This window comes from Tupaia chinensis, unplaced genomic scaffold (genome assembly GCF_000334495.1).
Source record: "Tupaia chinensis unplaced genomic scaffold, TupChi_1.0 Scaffold000256_1, whole genome shotgun sequence".
In the NCBI taxonomy this organism is placed as follows: domain Eukaryota; kingdom Metazoa; phylum Chordata; class Mammalia; order Scandentia; family Tupaiidae; genus Tupaia; species Tupaia belangeri.
The window spans coordinates 4,027,578-4,047,430 of NW_006159736.1; the positions used below are offsets into that span (position 1 = coordinate 4,027,578).

The following is a 19,853-nucleotide window of genomic DNA, read 5'->3' on the forward strand; positions in this document are numbered from 1 at the left end:
CTGTGTGGTCATGCTACAATCCCTTCTCCACTTTTCCATGCTGTCAGGATTTGGGGCATGCGGGTTACTTAAGTCACCAGGTCTGGGACTTGAACTATCGTTACCCCTGTGGGATTAAGTCTTTTAAACACTAGGCCAAGGGGCTAGCCTGATGACTTTTTGTGTTACTCTTAACTGTTTTGTTCAGATTCTCTTGTCAACCAATGTCTCAGCACTCCACCAGCTTTTAGATCTTTATCTTAAATAATTTAAAATTTTAAGTCCCAGGCTGCTACAAAGTTTTGCCTTAAGTAATCTTCTTTGTTCTAAGCACTTCCAGAAATTTCATCATCTTTATGTAAGAGACTGTTAGTCTCCTATAAGATATGTAAGTAGTTATTTCTTCACTAATTTCATTCGAAGTGTCAATAAGCCTAGTTAAAACACTTCATACTTTGCTTTCCCTGACAGTATAAATGGTTGATTCAGGATTCTATAATAGAAAAGCTCTTTAAAAGAAAGAAGGTCAAATGTCATGTGCCTTTTTGTATCTTCTTCCTTTTTTCCTTGCTGTTATTTGGGCATAACAAATGGAACTTTAGCAGGCATCTTACACATTGGCAACTCTGGGGGTGAAAACCTGGCTCTAAGGGTCTGGGGCAAAAATACAAGAGCCTGGAACCCTGAGGACTGTGAGGCTCACATCCCTGTCATCACCTGCTCCCTCTGGATTGCATGTGAACTTCAGCTTCGCCACCCATTTGAATTGTTCTGTTTTCTGTAGCTAAAGCTAATCCTATCTAATAAAAAGCAGTTTTGATTTTACTCTGTCAATATAAATGTACATGAGAATGCTTATGTCAAGATTTGCTATTCAGCCTATTTCTTATCATCATTTTCCCTGTTTTAACATCTCAGTTAATTATCATTTTAGTGTAAGTACTTTTTGAATTCCTCCTGGAAATGTTTTCTTCAACTCATTAACTATAACCAAATATTGCTTTCCCTTTTGACACATTCTTACTTCAGAACCCACACATGGCTGATATCTGCTCCTGCCCTGGCGCAGACTCCTAGAAGATCCAAAAAACATCAGGTAGTACAGTGGAATGTGAGGATGTCAATGGACAGCGAGGGGCCTCTGGAGAAATCACAAGCCAACTGTAGGCTGTTCCACTAAAAAGCTTTTAAGACTTGGACCTGGGACAGGTTTTGATATGAGACACTTCTGGATGTGCATAACATGAGAGAAGGAAATGTGGTCTGCCTTCTCCTGTTTATAGTATACACATATACTTACAAACACACGTGCAAAGACAGAGGGAGAGAGGAGTACCCTCCAAGCCCACACAGGTATGGGAAGGCCACCATTAGTTAGAGAACAGCGAGGAGAGCCGGCCATGGTGGGCCAGGTGATGGCAGATTCTTGGCTTAAAGACTAGCAAATTGGCAGCAGTATCTGGGTGCCTGAAGCAACATATGCCAGAGCAGGGAGTGGAGGTTCATTGGTTGTGAGAAAAGAGAAAGAAGACAGCTCAAGGAGTGAATATCTACCTGTGATCCTACCTCAGCCTCCCCCACCAACATATACACAGACAGACACAAAGCATGTTAACAAGCTGAGGACAAATTCACAGATGTATTTAAAGTACTTTGTCTTCTCAGCTACTGGGACGACACTTCTGTTAAAGTGGATGGTGGCTGGAATCCATCGTAAACAGAATTAAACATTAATGCAACCTCTCTCAGTCCCCAAATCTTCATCTAGATATTAAACCTAGTGTTTATTTTCCAGCCCTATTGCCACTGCCTTGGTTGAGATCCAAATCCTGGTTTTTTTTGTGGATGAATACTTTCATAAAAGCCTATTTGAGATCTAAACTTACAACATGCAGCTCTGAAACACAACAGCCATAGTTCTTTTAATATACTCTCCAGAAAACAAATTTAACTGTGTCTCTCCACTGGATAGATTTCCTACATTGTTCTCCATCACATAACAAAGTTACAATTTTCCTTGAAAATTATAAAAAGCTTTCTACTGTCTACTCCTTCCCACCTACATGCAATTCCTTGAAGGAGCTTTGCTGTTTCACATCCCTGTTCTGTTGTGAATCTGTTCTTTCTGCCAGGATGTTCTTCCTCATCTCTATCATTAAACTCCAGCAAAGACTTTTCTATAGATAGAGCTAGAAGTCTTATATTGCCTTATTTATAACTTCTAATTTTTTTTTTGACTCTGCTTACACTATCACAAAAGGGTTAGCTCAATGTGGGTAGGGATTTAGTCATTATGATCCATGTATCTGTATACTACGGTATTTAGGTAAGTAGTAAACACTCAGTAACTTTTTCCCTTATTATAATGTCTCAGAGTGTTCCTTATACTTCAAAATTGAGCGCAGTAAAGTACCCCCATAAATAGGTGTTTCTTCATGATGATTTAATCAACAAAAGTTTATTGAAAAGCTGTATCATGGGGCAGCGGGTGGCATGGTGGTTAAGGGGGCTGGACTCCCACGTGGCCAACCACAGTTCAAGTTCTGGATCTGGCGGCTTTCTCTCTCTCTCTCTCTCTCTTTTTCTCTCTCTCTGCTTCCTCTCTCCTCTCTGGTCAAATTTAAATAAATAAAGTTAAATAAAATAATTATTTAACACTTAAGAAAAAGAAAACCTATATTATATGAAGTACTGCACTAGGCCCAGGGACTAGCACACAAACTTTTTTAATGTAGCATGGTTCTTGCTTTCAAATAACTTATGTCCTAGTAGGAGAGAAAATGCCCAAATGGGAAGACCCAGATCTAAAATTAATAGAGAAGAAAGCAGAGTTTCCCTAGTGTTTTGTACCAATAGTTTTATAGTTTGAGATCTTAGGTTTAGATCTTTGAACCACTTTGAGTTTATTTTTGTTAATAGTGACAGGTAGGGATCCAGATTCATCTTTCAATAGATGGATACCCAGTTTTTCCAGCACAATTTGCTAAAGAAGTTTTTTTCTTACCACCGGACAGACTAGTGCCCTTTGTCAAAAATCAGTTGGCTCTATGTTCTGGGGTTTATTTCTGGGGTCTCTATTCTTTACTGCAGGGTCCTGAAAGGATATCTAGTAGATTACTGAATAAGCATTTTATTATACATTGTAGTTGATATACATAATAGTTGTACGTACTTATGATATACTGTATAGCTTTTAGCACATGTATACAATGTGTGGCAATCAAATCAGGTAATAAACACACTATCTCAAGCATTTACCATTACTTTGCACTGTGAACATTTAAAGTTCTTCTGGTTATTTTGAAATACACATTAGGATATTGCCATCTGTAGTTACTCCACTGTGCTATAGTACTGTAGAACTCATTCGCTTTATCTGCTTCCACTCTTCTTTCATTTGCTTAAATTTGCCAGAGGGAGTGTGTACTCCTCAGAACAAGACAAAACAAACAAACAAAACAAACAAACAAAAAACCAGAGAGTGATGATCATGCCACAATCTCTTCTCCTCTATTTCTCTCTCCTTTCAGAATTTGGGCATGGACACACACACGCTCACTGTATTTTACAAGTCATGGCTCTGAGACTGCAAGCACACAGCCAGCCATATGGAATCTAGCTCCCTTAATCACCAGGCCTTGGGTTGGCGCACCTACTTACACTCTTGTATTTATTAAGTTCTTCCTATTCTCACAACCCTCTCCCCTTCCTAGATTATTTTATTATTGTTGTTTTTTTTTAATAGAGAGAGATTTTTTTGCTATAGGGTATTTGTGCTCTCTGGAGAGACAGAGAGGCAGAAAACAAGAAACCAACCCCTGGAGAGATGGCCATGCCACAATCCCTTTTCCTCCATTCTCCTCTTGGGATCTTGGGCACGCATGCATATATACCCAGCATGAGTTTTAAGCTACAGGGTCTGGGACTCAAACCATGATTGACTATGTGGGAGTCCAGCAACATAACCACTACACCATCTGCTTGTCCCCCTAGCTTCAATGAATAGTATACACCATTTCACTTTCTAATTCTATGCAATAAATATTTTAGCTTCCCCTGCTGAGTGAGAATATACAGTATTTGTCTTTCAGTGTCTAGCTAATTTCACTTGAAATTATTCCTGCAAGTCTCATCCACTTTACCACAAAAGACAGGATTCCATCCTTTCTATGGTCAAATATAATTTCATTATATATATATATTCCACATTATATACCACATGTTCTTTATCCTCATACTAGCTGTTGGACACCTAGGTTGATTCCATGTCTTAGCTTTGTGAATAGTGCTGAATAGGAACACAGATGTCTCTAACATACTGGTATCCTTTCTTTAATATTACACCCAGTAGCAAGATTACTGAGTCATCAGATAGTCCTACTTTTAGTTTATGGAGAAATTGTTTGTACTGCTTTTCATAATATCTGTATTAATTTACATACTACCAATAGTGCATGAGAGTTCCCTTTCTTCCTAAGCTTGTGGCACTTGCTATTTTTTCTTTTCTTTTCTTTTTTTTTAAATAATAGTCATTCTACCAGGGAAGAGGTGATACCTTATTGTAGTTTTGATTTGCCTGACCTTGATGAATAGTAATTTTGAGGATTTTTTTTTTTCTTAATGTGATTTTTTGACCATTTGTATGTCTTCTCCTTAGGACTGGCCAAATTACTTGCCCATTTCTTGATTGGATTATTTGTTGTGTGCTGGTGAGCTGCTGTTTGAGTTTGTTGTATATTCTGGTTGTTAATCTCTTGTCAGATGTTCAACTTGAAAATATTTTGGCAAGGTTGTCTTTTCACTTACATCATTTGCATTGTAGAAGCTTTTCCATTTGATGTAATATCATTTGTCCCTTTTTTTTTCTGCTAACCATACTGTTGAAGTCTCATCCAAAAAATTTTTGCCCAGACCAAAGTCATGAAATGTTTTTCCCTATGTTTCTTTCTAGTAACTTATATAGGTTTAGATGTTATGTTTAAATCTGTAAATAATTTTCAGTTAATTTTTGTATATGGCGAGAGATAGGGGGTCTAGTTTCTCCTATATATTGATGCTCAAGTTTCCTATCACCATTTATTGAAGAGACTGTTCTTCAGTAACTATCTTGGGAACTTTGCCAAATATCAATTGTTTGTATATTCATTCATTTGTTTCTGGTTTTTATATTCTGTACCTTTGTGTATGTGTCTGATTTTGTGCCAGTATCATGGCATTTTGTTACTGTAGCTTCTTGTATATTTTAAAATCACGTAATGTGAACCTCTAGATTTGTTCTTTTTGCATAAGATTATTTTGGCTTTGAGATCTTTTGTGATTTCACACTTTTTTTTTCTGTTTATGTGAAGAAAACCACGGTTATTATGATAAGGATGCAATATTTTAATAATATTCATTTTTCCAATCTATGATTATGGTTTGTCTTTTCATTTTTGGGGGTCTTCGATTTTTTTCATTTGTCTTTTTTTGTTTGTTTTTGTTTTCTTTTCTTGTTTGCTAGGGAGCACGTGCACTTGTCAGACAGAGAAAGAGGTAGAGAGGGGAAGTGAGAAAGCACCTCCACCCAGTTTTTCCAGCACCGTTTTCTGAACTTTTTTCTTTCCCTCACTGGATTGTCTTGTGCCCTTGGTCAAAAATCAGTTGGCTGTATATTTTTGGATTTATTTCTGGTATCTCTATTTTGTTCCATTGGTATACACGTCTGTTTTTGTGCCAACACCATGCTGTTTTTATTATCTATGTAATGTATTTTGGAGTCAGGAAGTAAAATGCCTCCTACTTCACTCTTTTTGTATAGTATTGCTTGGGTGATATGGGGTCTTTTGATTCCAGAAAAATTCTATGATTGTTTTTTTCTGAATGTGGGAAGAAAATCTCTGTTAATTTGATAGGGATTGCATTAAATTTGTAGATGAATTTGGGTAGACTTGTATCACATGTCTTTTATGCATCAGTTGTTATAATAGGGAGCCAAGAGATGGTGTGGCGACCACCCACGATTTAAGTTCTGGATCCAGTAGCTTGAAAAATCACACCAAGTCTATGTGTATGTGTGTCCAAACTATCAAGGAGAAATGAGAAGAAGGGATTGTGGCGTGGTCACCCCTGAAGGAGTGATTTCTCACTTTCCTTCCGTCTTTCTCTGTATATCTCTGGTGGGAACATACATCCTATGGCCAACCTAAAAGAAAAAATCAAAACAGTTTTTATGATCATATGGCTTTTATCTTTTAGTCTGTAGATGTAATGTATCATGTTTATTGATTTTCATAGGATGAGCCATCCTTCTGTCTAGGATAAAGCCTGCTTGATCAGTGTATAATATTGTGATGAACTGTTGAATTTGGCTTATTAATATTTTGTTGAGGATTTTTGCACCTATGAGGAGTCTTCTGAAAGTTTCATGGCAAATATGCATCATGGAAAAAAATCTATGCGTAAATATCATTTTTTTGCACCAAAATAAAAATCATACTTTAATTTCATTTTCTTTTTTTCTCTTTAAATATTTATTGTAATTTTTTTATTTACATGTAATCATTACACATCTTTGTGGGAGACAGAATGGCCTTCAAAATCATGTGTATGGTTTGTAATAAACAAATCAAGGATATAAGCACGTTCACCACCTTTAACATTTAACAAGTTGTGAACATTCAAAACCCACTTCAAGGGTTATTCTGCAACTATGTACTGAATTGTCTATGATATTCTTTACTGTGAGGTAAAGTTCTAAAGAAAAATATATTGATTAAAAATTTTGCCACAAACCATCCCATAAATTAACAGAGATAATCTTCACATAGCCAATGAAAGAATTTATAATTTCCATGTAGAGAACTATGGGAGATAAGCGTTTATAATCTGAAAAAAAATCTGTGGGTATCAATCATTGGTCCAGTCAGAAATAGGTAAAATTGTACATAATAGTCCATTAGGAAGGATAGAAAAAGAATACTTTTACTCACAGACTGTGAGTTCTTGTAAAACCATAGCACTGCACTGTGCATAAGGAAATGTCTTCACAAAAGCAAATATAAAACTGGAGAAATGTTTGAAAGTAAAGACATGGTAAAGCCAGTGATTTGTTGATTTGCAGGGTTTACAAAGTTCTTGATTTTAGCCTTTTCTTTTAAAAATCCACTCCAATGAAAGGCTCAGCTGTAACATTTTGAACTTTTCCTTTATTATCTCATCTTATAGAATGAATAATGGATATAATAAGTATGTAAATTGAAACCTGTAGAGACAATTGTCTATCAAATAACTGATATATTTGTATTTAAATTTGCTTACATGTAAAATTGTTGAATCTTTATTTAGTCTCAATATTCAATGTGATTATCAATATGTGTAGAATCACCTTTCTTTCTTAATTGTTTTGTGTTCTCTTAACTTCTATTTGTCTCTCTTTAGCTTTCCTGGCATATCCGTAATAGTCCCTTAAGTATTTCCTGAAGAGCTCGTTTCTTTTGGTGAATTCTTTCAGCATTTGTTTATTTGGGAATAATTTTATTTCTCCTTCCCATTTGAAGGAAAACCTTGCTGTGTATAGTACTCTTTGATGAAATTGCTTTTCTTTCAGAGTTTTTTGTTTTTTAAGAATTATTTCATTTAATTTTATTTATCTTTACTTATCCACTTATTTATTTATTTATTTGAGAGATTTTCGCTATAGGGTGTGTGCGCTCATAGGACAGACAGAGAGAGACATAGAGACGGAAAGCGAGAAATCACCCCCCAGGGGGGATGGTCACGCCACAATCCCTTCTCCTCCATTCTCCTCTCAGGATCTTGGGCACGCACACACACGCGCCCAGCGTGAGTTTTAAGCCACCGGGTCTGGGACGCGAACCGCAGTCGACTACGTGGGAGTCCAGCGACATAGCCATTACGCTAACTGCTGGTTCCCAATTTATTTATTTATTTTAATTTGATCAGAGAGGAGAGAGAGAGAGAGAGAGAAAGAAGGTGAGAAAGGAAGCCTCCAGGTCCGGCACTGAAACCACGGCTGACCATGTGAAAGTCCAGTGCCCTTAACCTGCCAGGTCCTCTTCAGAGCTTTAAATACATCTTTCCATTCTTTCCTTGCCTGCATCATTTCAGCTGAGAGATCTGATGTTCGTTTAATGGAGTAAATTTTGTAAGCAATTTGGCTTTTCTCTCTTGCCAATTTTTATAATTTTGCCTTCAATTTTTACCAATTTGGTTATGATATTCCTTGGATAGGATCCTCTTGTGTTATATCTATTAGCATCCTTTGTATCTCTTGGTTTGGATGTCTGCATGCCTCTATATTTGGAAATTTTTCAGTTAATGTTGTACATTATTAAAGATGTTTTCTATGCATTTACCAGTCTCTTCACTTTCTAGAATACTTATTATAGTGATATTTGACTGTTTAATGGTGTCAAGGATTTCCCAGATATTGCCCTCATATTTACTGGTTATTTGTCTTTTCAGTTGCTTGGACCAAATTGGAGGTTTTGTCTTCAAGGTCAGAGATCCTTTCTTCTGCATGGTCTCATCTGCTGTTGATACTTTCTTTTTTTAAAAAAATTATTTATTATCATCATAATCTATATTACATTGAATCACATATAACTTTTCAGTGTATTACATTGCTTTTTCAAAAGGGAATGCCATGCATGTCAGTCAATACAGAGACATTAATATCCCCATTTCATCATTCAATATTTTTTCATTGTTTTTCTTGATCATTATTATTATTATTATTCCAAATATTTTCTAACCAGTCAATCATTACTTCTCATTTTTCTTGTAAAAGACTTTACCCATCATGAAATACTTCTCAGACCAATCCAGCTGAGAATACTATACACATCATCATCAACAGGTAATAAACCAAATCCGTGTCCCACTAATGTCATGCCTCTCTATTTGTTCTCTTGCTATCTTTCTCTATCCTTTTCTCTTCACCTCCCCCATTCCACACTGTCCTATTCTCATTATGTACCTTCACTGCTTTTATGTCCTCCAATATTTCGCTCTCTACTATAGAGTGTGGATAGTCGGTATTAAGTGGATACATACAATATCTTTCTTTCATAGCCTGGCTTGCTTCACTCAGCAATAGATCCTCCATATCAGACCACTTTCTATCAAATGCCAGGGTCTTGTCATTTTTTATGACTGAGTAGTATTCCATAGAGTATATATGCCACACTTTTTCAATCCATTCATCAGTTTGTGGACATTTAGGTTGGTTCCATGTCTTGGCAATCGTGAATAATGCTGCAATAAACGTTGATGTGCAAGCACTTTTCCAACTGAGCATTCTCCTGTCCTTTGGTAGATACCCAGAAGTGGGATTGCTGGATCAAATGGTAGTTCTATTTGTAGATCTTTGAGGCACCTCCATATCATTCTCCACAGTGGCTGAACCAGTTTACATTCCCATCAACAGTGTAAGAGAGTTCCCTTTTCACCACATCCCTGCCAACACTTATCACACTTTATATTTTTAATCTTTGCTATTCTTACAGGGGTTAGGTGGTATCTCATTATGATTTTTATCTGCATCTCCCTTATGATGAGGGATGTTGAGCATTTCCTCATATGCTTTTTGGCTGTTTGTATGTCTTCCTTAGAGAGATTTTTGTTCAGCTTATCTTCCCATCTTTTAATTTGGTTAATCATTTTTTTTTCACATAAGACACTTGAGTTCCCTGTGTATTCTTGTTGAGAGTGATTTTTTTTCTTTTTTTTCTTTTTCTTATTTAAGAAGTCTTTGCCTACTCCAATGTCTCCCAGAGTTTCCCCCAGCATTTTCCACCAGTAGTTTTATTGTTTGAGGTCTTAGGTTCAGATCTTTGATCCATTTTGAGTTGATATTTGTTAGTGGTGAAAAATGGGGGTTCAGTTTCATCTTTCTGCAGGTGGATACCCAATTTTTCCAGCACCATTTACTAAAGAGGTTTTCCTTTTCCCAATAGATTGACTGGTATCCTTTGAAAAATATGGAACGGTTCACGAATTTGTGTGTCATCCTTGCACAGGGGCCATGCTAGTCTTCTCTGTATCATTCCAATTTTAGTATATGGGCAGCCGAAGCGAGCACTTTTTTTTTTTTTTGGAGAGGTTTTTGCTATAAGGCGCGTACACTTGCCAGAACGACAGAGAGAGACAGAGAGACAGAAAGTGAGAAATCACCCCCACCCCAGGGGGGATGGCCATACTGCAATCTGTTCTCCTCCATTCTCCTCTTGGGATTTTGGAAATGCACACACATGTGCCTGGCATGAGTTTGAGCCACTGGGTCTAGGACTCAAACTATGGTCGACTAAATGGGAGTTCAGCGACATAGCCATTACACTAAGTGCTGGTCCCAAAGTGTGCACTTTAATTCCATTTTCCACAAACTTTTTGAAGCCTTCTTACATATACATGGAAGATACTGGTCTGCAGTTTTGTTCTTGTAACTTGTCTTCTTTTAGTTTTGGGGTCAAGGTGGCCTCATAAAACGAGTTTGAGAGAATTGTCTTTACTTAAATCTTTTGGAGTAGTTTGAAGAAAAGAATGTTTTTTATCCTTTAAATGATCTGTGAAATTCAGCAGTGCCATACTCTAGTTCTTGCTCTTCTTATTGGGATACATTTTATTACTGCTTTGATATCATTAATTGTTAATGGTCACTTCAGTGTTTAATTTCTTCCTGATTCAGTCTTAGTAGATTATATGCATTTAGGAATTAATCTATCTTTTGTAGGTTTTTCAGTTTGTTGGCATGTGGTTGTGCTTAATAGTTTCTGATTATCTTTTTTATTTATATGGTATCCATAGTACAGTCTCCTTTTTAGTTTCTGATTTTATTCATTAACTGGTTTTCCTTTTTATTAGTCTATCCAAGAGTTTATCAATTTTGCATACCCTTTAAAAAAAAGCGTTTAATTGATTTTGTGTATTGATCATTTGGACTCTATTTCATTTATTTCTGTTTTGCTATTTAGTATTCATCTTCTTTTACTACATGTGTATTTAGCTTGTTTCTGCTTTTCTAATTCCTTGAGATTCATTACTGTATTATTTATTTGCCCTTTCTTTTAAATTTAGGCTTTTATTGCTATAAGGTTCTCTCCTAGTACTATCTGGCTATATTCCATGGTTTGGGTATGTCATGTTTTTGTTTTCCTTTGTTTCCATTTTTAAAAATAGACTTCTGAATTTTTTCACTGACCCAGTACTCCTTTAGGAACATGTTGTTTGCTTTCCATGCAATTGTACATTTTCAACGGCTCCTTTTGTTGTTGGTTTTATTCCACTGTGATTTAAAAAGATACTTGATATGATTTCTATTTTTAAAACTTTCTTGATGCTTGTTTTGTGACCCAGGAGATGAACTATCCTGGAGTCTTTTCCACGTGCCAATGAAGAGTGTGTATTCTGCAGCTGTTGGATAAAATGTTCTGTCAATGTCTCTCAGTTCCATTTTGCCCATTGGGCAGGTCATGATGTTTCCTTGCTGGTCTTCTGCCTAAATAATCTGTGCAATGCTAACAGTGAGGTTTTGAAACCCCCAGTTATTGTATTGAGTTCTATTTATCCCTTAAGGTCTACTAATATTTGTTTTATATATTGTGGTACTCTGGTATTGGTTGCAAATATAATTGTTATATCCTTCTGCTGAATTGCTCTATCATTATAATGACTTTGTCTCTTTTTACAGATATTGACTTGAAGTCTATTTTACCTGGTATTAGTATACCTACCTTTGTTCATTTTTTGGTTTCCATTTACGTGAATTTTTTTTTTCTTTCCTTTACTCTCAGTCTGTACATGTCTTTACAGATGATGTGAGTTTCTTGTAGGCAGCCTATAGTTAGGTCCTGATTTTTTTTTTTTTTAGTTTTGGATTCTATTTGGCCAGTCTATATCTGTTCACTGGGGGATTTAATCCATTTACATTCAACAATTGTTATTGATAGAAGCAAACTTACTCCTGCCATTTTGTTCATTATTATCTGGTTGTTTTGTTTCTCCTTTGTTGCTTTTCCTCGTGTCCCCTCCCCCCAGTATTTTTTATCCTTGAAGTTCTGCAGTGCTCCATAGTGGTAAGATTTGACTCCTTTCTCCTTCTTGATTGTGTGTTTTCTGTACTCATGAATTGTATACATTCATATGTTTTCATAATGATTAATCGTCCTTTCACTTCAAGAAATAGGATTACATTAAGTATTTCTAGAAAAATTAGTCTTGTAATGATGAATTCTCTCAGTTTTTACTTGTCCAGCAATTTTATTGCTCCTACAATAATGAATTTTTTTCAGGTATATTTTTGTCTTAAAGTTTATTTCTTTCAATGTTTCAAATATATCACCCCATATTCTCTGAGCCTATAAAGTTTCTTGTAAGAAGTCTGCTTTTAGTATGATAAGCTTTCTTTTTTTTTTTTTTGGAGAGGTTTTTGCCATAGGGCACGTGTGCTCACCAGACAGACAGAGACAGAGAAACAGAAAGCAAGAAATCATCCCCCAGAGGGGATGGCCACACTGCAATCCCTTCTCCTCCATTCTCCTCTCGGGATCTTGGGCACGCACGCACACATGCCCAGTGTGACTTTTAAGCCACCAGGTCCAGGACTCAAACCGCGGTCTACTACATGGGAGTCCAGCAACATAGCCATTACACTAACTGCTGGTCCCAAGTTTTCTTTATTTGTGACTTTATGATAGATGACTTTATCTTCCTATTTTTAATAAATATTATCTCTTGGGGACAGCAGGTGGTGTAGTGGTTGTGATGTTGGACTCCCTTGTGGCTGACCATGGTTTGAGTCCCAGACCCATCAACCTAAAATTCTCACCAGGCACATATGCATGCATGCTCAAAATCCTGAGAGGCATATAGAAGAGAGGAGATTGTGGCATGGCCATCCTCCCTGGGGGTTGATTTCTCACTTTCTCTCTCTCTGTCATTGTCTTGGTTTCTGGCAAGTGCACATACCCTATAAGAAAAATCTCTCTCTTTCTCTCTCTCAAAACAAAACAAAACAAAAAAATAAAAGTTTCCTGGTTTCTGTCTTTTGACAGTTTGACTATAATGTGCCGTAGAGAGAACAGTTTTGAGTTAAATCTATATGACAACATTTTTATTTCCTGAATCTGTATGTCTGTGTCTCTCCCTAGACTTGTAAAGATTTTAGTTTTTATTTAATGAAGTAGGTGCCATATACCTTTTCCATCCCTTCATCTGGAACTCTAATAATTCAAATATTTTATCACTTAATGGTCTTCCTCGGGTAACACAGGCTTTCTTCATTTAAAAAAAAAATCTTTTTCTTTATCTGACTGGATTATTACAAAAGTTTATCTTCAAGTTTAGAGATTCTTTTTTCTGCAGTTTGTGATATTTCCTAGCTGATTTTCTGTCAAGATAATCTGCACAATGTTGAGAGTCTATTGCTATTGCTGGTACTATCTGGGAACCTGTCTTGAGGACTGTTGACAATCAGTAGCTTTGGATAGGTTCACAGCCAGGATTTGGCTGGAGCTGACTCTGAGTTGCTGACAAACAACATAAAAGGCTGGGCACTGGCCAGGGACCTGATTCAGCTTCCCTGGGTGAGAGAAATCTCAAGATGGTACAGAACTGTAGCAGTCTAACGGTTGGGAGCAAAACATGGACCATGCTCTCTTTCTCACAGTCTGTGCAGTGATTTGGACTACCCATCAGTTCCCTAGGCTGGATCCAGTGCATATGAGGTCTACAGAATCCTTCCTCAGCAAAGACCTCAGTGGATCAATGGTGTTTTGCTCATCTGTTCTCCATTGTAAGAAACCCTTTTGTCTCTGGTCTGCTCCTGATTGGGATTATGGCATAGTATATGCATGATGCTTCTATTCCTTTTTTATGAGTCCAAAATGTGTCTCTGTACACTTTGGCACCTCTGCCACACCTATTGCACCTCATTCTTCTCTATCACATTAGGTGAGTATCAAATGCCTACTCTTTCATTTTGTTTCTTTGTCATGATAAGGAACTATACCAGGCTCCTCTGTTCAGCCATCTTTCTGCTGGATGAATAATTTTTTTTTTTTGAGAGGTTTTTGCTATAGGGCGTGTGTGCTCGCCAGACAGATAGAGAGAGACATAGAGACAGAAAGTGAGAGATCACCCCCCAGAGGGGATGGTCACGCCACAATCCCTTCTCCTCCACTCTCCTCTCGGGATCTTGGGCACACATGCACATGCGCCCGGCGTGAGTTTTAAGCCACCGGGCCCAGGACGCGAACCGCAGTCAACTATGTGGGAATCTAGCAACATAGCCATTATGCTAACTGCTGGTTCCCCTGGATGAATAATTTTTGAGAGGACAATTCTTTATAGTTCTTGAAAAAATGATTATGTTTTCAATATTAAGAAAATCATGACTGAGATGTTTATCAGGATTAGACATTCATCAGTTGAGAAAGGGTTTAAGTGGATTTGTCATTTCAAAAATTCTATATAACAGACTTTTTAGAAAAAAAAATGTGATGCATCATGGTATATAGTTAGTTACTAAATTCCATTTGGAGGGTCTTGAGCTATAGAAAGCAGGAATATTTACTCTTCAGCGTGACACAAGCAGAAACTACTTACTCAACATCAGTGGGATGTAGAACCAGCATGATCTCTTTCACAAAAGCCACAGTCTGGGAGACTTGGTGTCCAAACCAGCCTCTAATTGGACTAGTATCAAACCTGGGCCTCCTATGTGGCCCCAGCCTGTGGGGCATGTGTCTTAGCAGAACACACCACCACAGATCAGCCTCCAGTAGGTTTCTTAATAGACATTTAGAGATCTGTTTCTAGGTAAGGTCTAAGTGACACAATCTGGTAGTGGAAGGAAGAGTTTTGTGCTTTGGCGTATACCATTTTTATTATCAAATATTTTTTAGTGGAAAATATGTAAATTGGAGAATATCGCTCAATCTTGATATGAACCCAAATGCAACTACTGGAAAAGAACAAAGCAACATAATTTTACTCTTAGGAAACTGGGGTCATGCAAATATTTTTCTGAACATTAAGCTAAATAAGGACAATGGCTTGAATAAAGTGCTGCTTGCTTCAGTCCTCAGTGAGCAATGGGCCAACACCCAGGTATCACAAACACTCTCTGAGAAATGTACTGGGGTCTGCTCTAAAACAGATAAGTTAGTAGTTGACTTCTTGGAGTCCTAGGTGATAAATTGGTGGTCAGTTGCAGTTTAAACCTAGTTGAATCAGAATCTTTAAATTTCACTCCAGACCAACTATTAGATAGTCAGGAAAATCATGGGATATATTCTATGCAAAAATGTGTCATGACTTTCCCAAGGACCTAATAAAATAGTATATCAGGGTTTGGCCGAGGAATCTGCATTTTAAACAAGACTCTTAGAAGATTCTGAAAGACAGATGGTTCAGTATTCCTTGCCGGGCAAGTCTGGCTGTGGTAATTTTAGCCATAACAAGAAATATTAAAACACCCAGAAACTCTCTCTCATAATGCCTAGCTTAAGTATCTTTAGCTTGATAGACCCTCTAAAATCACCAGGTGCCTTTGCTGTACAGATGACCATAATTTGTACAATGTAAACTCTTAGAGCAGGAGCATCAAGTTGTACAAACGTTGGTTGAAGACTTCATTAGGGTGTAGCTATACAAAATAATAATATGTATTTAAATATTTTGTTTGGAACTATTTTTATGGTAACAGAAACGTAGTTCAGTGTTCTATTCTGAATACTCCCAGTAGCCACATGATCTTGCCATATGTATATACAATATTAACTATTATCGTGTATTTAGTAACAGAAATAGGGGCCCTAAATCTATCAAGTTTCAACATTGTAGTAAGCAAAAATTCTCAAGTATTTAAAGGAAAGGAAAAATAAATGTTTCACTCCATTGGAAAATCTTGCTGGGGCAATATCTGAAGCTAAATAATCAGATTCCATTGGTAAAACAAACCAAATCAATAAAACAAACATGGTCAAAAGATACTTACGTGCTTCCTTTCAGTAATAAATTTTAAAGGTCTAGATTAGATTTTCATATGTGGAAGTGAGCTTTTAGAATCGGTGGAATTTTGGGCCAGCCTATGGCTCAGTAGTTACAGGAACTGGATTCCATATTACTAACCATGGTTTGAAATGCAGCCTCAGAGAGTTGAAAAACATACCAGGCATGTTTGCATGCATGACTCAAATCCTGACCATGTCCCTTTGAGGGGCTGCTTTCTCCCACTCTCTGTCTCATCTCTATCTATTTCTGATAAGTGCATGCTCCTTTTGACAACTAAAAAAATAATAATAGAATGTAGATGCAAGGAAAACAATTCATAATTTTCTCTCTAATTAAAAAAAATTACATTTATTTATTTATTTATTGAGAAACAGGCCCCTTGATGAGATCTTTACACTCTGATCCTCATGTCAACTCTGCATCCAGCCAACATCACAAGTGTGTCCACAGGCATGCCCAGTGTGTTCAGGTAGACCTGGTCGAGAACACAGAGCCTTCTGTTCGGCTTCCAAGTATCAAGGAACAGCGCCCCTACAGCTTACACCACCATGGCTAGGCCCCTAATAAAAATACTCTAAGTCAGTTATTAAAATCTAAAATGTTTGGTAGAGAAAATAAAGAAAATTCCTCTTAAAGTAGAAATAAAAACACAATATGGTTACTGTAGTTTAATAATCAAATGGGGAGCAGACCATAGTGCACTAATGCAGTGTTTGGGTGGGGATGAGCTACGTGGAGAGGGAGGTCCAGAATTGCATCCAGAGACCTCCTGAACATACCAGGTACATATGTGCCTGAGACCTGGGCTGGCTGAGGCTGGGGTTGGATGGTGGCATCTGACTACTCGGGTGTATATGTCTCTCGCTCTCTCTCACAATCTCTATATGTCTATCTCTCCCTCATGGAAGAAAGGAAAGAAATTATATTTTAAAAATAATAGTAAATAGGATTTCTCTTACCATTGTCATAGTATGCTAAAGTAAATTTTACTACTTCAACAGGTCTCAATCAAAGAAATAAATCACAGGCTTTAAAAAGAAAAAAGAATCACTGGTAGAGATGCATTTAACATTAATTATTCACAATTTTTAAAAGGCGGATTTTTTTTTTTAATGGTAGAGCTTGTTGACTTAGGGTATGTGCACTTGCCCAAGAGAGAAAGAGAAAGAGTCAGTAAGAGGGTATGTGAGAAATCACCCCCGGGAGGATGGCCACACCACAATTCCTTCTTCTCCATTCTCCTCCTGGTATTTTGGGCATGCATGCGCATGCACCCAACATGAGTTTCAAGGCACCTGTCTGGGACTCGAGCCACGATCAGCCATGTGGGGGTCTGGTGACGTAACCATTACACCATATTCTGGCCCCAAAAGGTGAACAAATACATTATTATTTTTTTCTATATTCTTTTTTTAAAATTATTTTATTTAACTTTATTTATTTACTAATTTTATTTTGACCAGAGGGATGGAGTGTGAGACAGAGAGGGGGAAGGTGAGAAAGGAAGCCTCCAGGTTAGGACTTGAACCAAGATGGGCCATATAGGAGTCCAGTATCCTTAACCACCACGCCACCCGCCGGCCCCCAGATACATTATTCATAGCTAGTAAATTTAAAAACAAAAAATGAGATGAACCTACTCTTGTCCTCAAGTGTACTCCATTAAAGGCAAATATTGGATAATAAGTATGGGTTGTAGAGGGTTTGAGATATGAAATTAAGCAGATTTATATGATTTTAAGGAGAACTTACAAGTAATGGAATTTGCTTCAGAACAACTTCTGAAGCAAGAGAAAAATAACATAGGCCCATGATAGGACAGATAGAATGAAGAAAGCGTTCTATTTAAGGCCACAGCAGACTTCTCACCTGGGATGTCAGGAGTGCAATCTTGAATGGAAAAAGAGTGGCTTACTCTGCGTCTTCTGGCTCCATAGGATTTGCAGCTAGCTAGACCCTTCTCTTTTCAGAACTCCAGGAGAGGCTCTCTGTTGTACGAAAACAATCACGATTTCCACTGAGACAAAAAGTAAAAGTTGGTGCTAATAATATCTGTCTAGAAATGAGTGCAATGCCACCTGATGGTCTTGCTCTTCTTTGGGTGGGGAAGAAGAGAAGCCCAGCGTGCAACTGATAGGCTGAGATTACAGGACCCAGTGGTGAAAAGGGTGGATATGGAATTGGTGGCTTAGCACAGACCACTAGACTTTCACATTTCAGTAGAAGATTTCTTGTCATGGAAGATTAGCTCCTGATGACGTCTATGAGATGCACCGTGCGAAACTATGACAGTGATTTGATAAAGAAACATAGAAAACAAAATCACGCATAGCAGGCAGACCAAGGAACTGAAAAGCTGGATTTTGGATGCTTCATGCACATAAAATCCTTGGGCCGTAGAGTTTGACTTCAGGCCAGCCAATATGTGTACGTGAAGAGAGGAGAGGCCTAAAGTCTGATAATGTTAGTAACAAAAAGAGGTCTTCAAGTTTAAAGCCCCTCAAAAGATCAGATTTTACAAAAGGAAAGAATAGAACAAGTAGGCAATGAGAATGTTGGTGCTAGCTCCCAAATTGGTAGTTGGGAAGTGGGAATTGGTATTTTCAAAGTGTAGTTTGATTTCTGTAAAAAAAATAATAATAATTTGCGTTTTATAGACACAGAGATGCTGGAGTATTTTGTTCACTCTGGAAAGAGGATTTCCCAGGATGTATAAGAAGAATTGGGGGAACTTTGGGGACAAATCATTGAGGCCTGCTGGGAACAAGATTTCTAAAACTCAACTGTGTCTAGAAGGCTGTGGTCCAAGGCCATTTTTGCTGGCTATAAGCGGGGTCTCAGGAACCAAAGGGAGCACACAGCTCTTCTTAAAATCGAAGGTGTTTATGCACGATATGAAATGGAATTCTATTTAGGCAAGAGGTGTGCTCATGTGTACAAAGCAAAAAACACAGTGACTCCTGGTGGCAAACCAAATAAAACCAGAATAACCTGGGGAGAGGTTACCCAGGCCCATGGAAACAGTGGCATGGTTTGAGCCAAATTCAAAAGAAATCTTCCTGATAAGGCCATTGGACACAGAATCTGTGTGATGCTGTACCCCTCAAGGATTTAAAATAATGAAAAGCAAATGAATGAAAATGGATTCATGTTGTAAAAAAGAAGTATTGGGAGGAAATGAATAAAAACAATGAGTTGTAAGAGTTATTGTGCATTTATTTTAATTAATTAATTTAACAGATAGTTATGAAGTTATTCCTTTGTGCCAGGTGCTGTTTCATGTTTCATGTTTGTTTCTGTTTTTGTTTTGTTTTGTTTGTTTTTGAGAGGTTTTTGCTATAGGGTGCATGAGCTCTCCAGAAAGACAGAGAGAGACAGAGAGAAAGAAAGCGAGAAGTCCCTCCCCAGAGGTGATGGCCACACCGCAATCCCTTCTCCTCCATTCTCCTCTCAGGATCTTGGGCAAGCACGCACACGTGCCTGGTGTGAGTTTAAGCCACCAGGTCTGGGACCGTGGTCAACTACACGGGAGTTCAGCAACACAGCCATTATACTAACTGCTAGTCCCCCAGGTGCTGTTTTAGAAACCAGGGGTACAGGCAATAACACTAAAGAGAATGTACTTGACTCCATAGAACTTAAATTTTTAAAGACATAGGCAGTCTATAGATCTTTTTACTTGTCTTGAATTGCTATAGCCATAAGAATGCTGGTTAAAAAAAAAAAAGAAGAAAAAAGAAAATTCTTAGGGAAAAAAACTCTGTAGAATAGAGAAATATGGAACTTGGATATTTGTAAAAGAGTAAGTAGAGGACTAACCACTAAGCTAAAAGATCATTTAAAAGAGGAGTGAACAAGATAGA

The 19,853-nt window shown here is 37.5% G+C and overlaps 1 non-coding gene and 1 pseudogene across 1 annotated transcript; one reads left to right on the forward strand and one right to left on the reverse strand.

Annotated features, from left to right (window-relative positions):
• Window positions 1–9,953: 9,953 nt before the first annotated feature.
• On the reverse strand, window positions 9,954–10,060 carry LOC114007936 (U6 spliceosomal RNA). The gene has a single exon (XR_003549504.1). It is a non-coding gene; the product is annotated as a U6 spliceosomal RNA (small nuclear RNA).
• An 8,709-nt stretch (window positions 10,061–18,769) lies between these two features.
• On the forward strand, window positions 18,770–19,105 carry LOC102476858 (60S ribosomal protein L35a pseudogene; annotated as a pseudogene).
• Window positions 19,106–19,853: the final 748 nt, after the last annotated feature.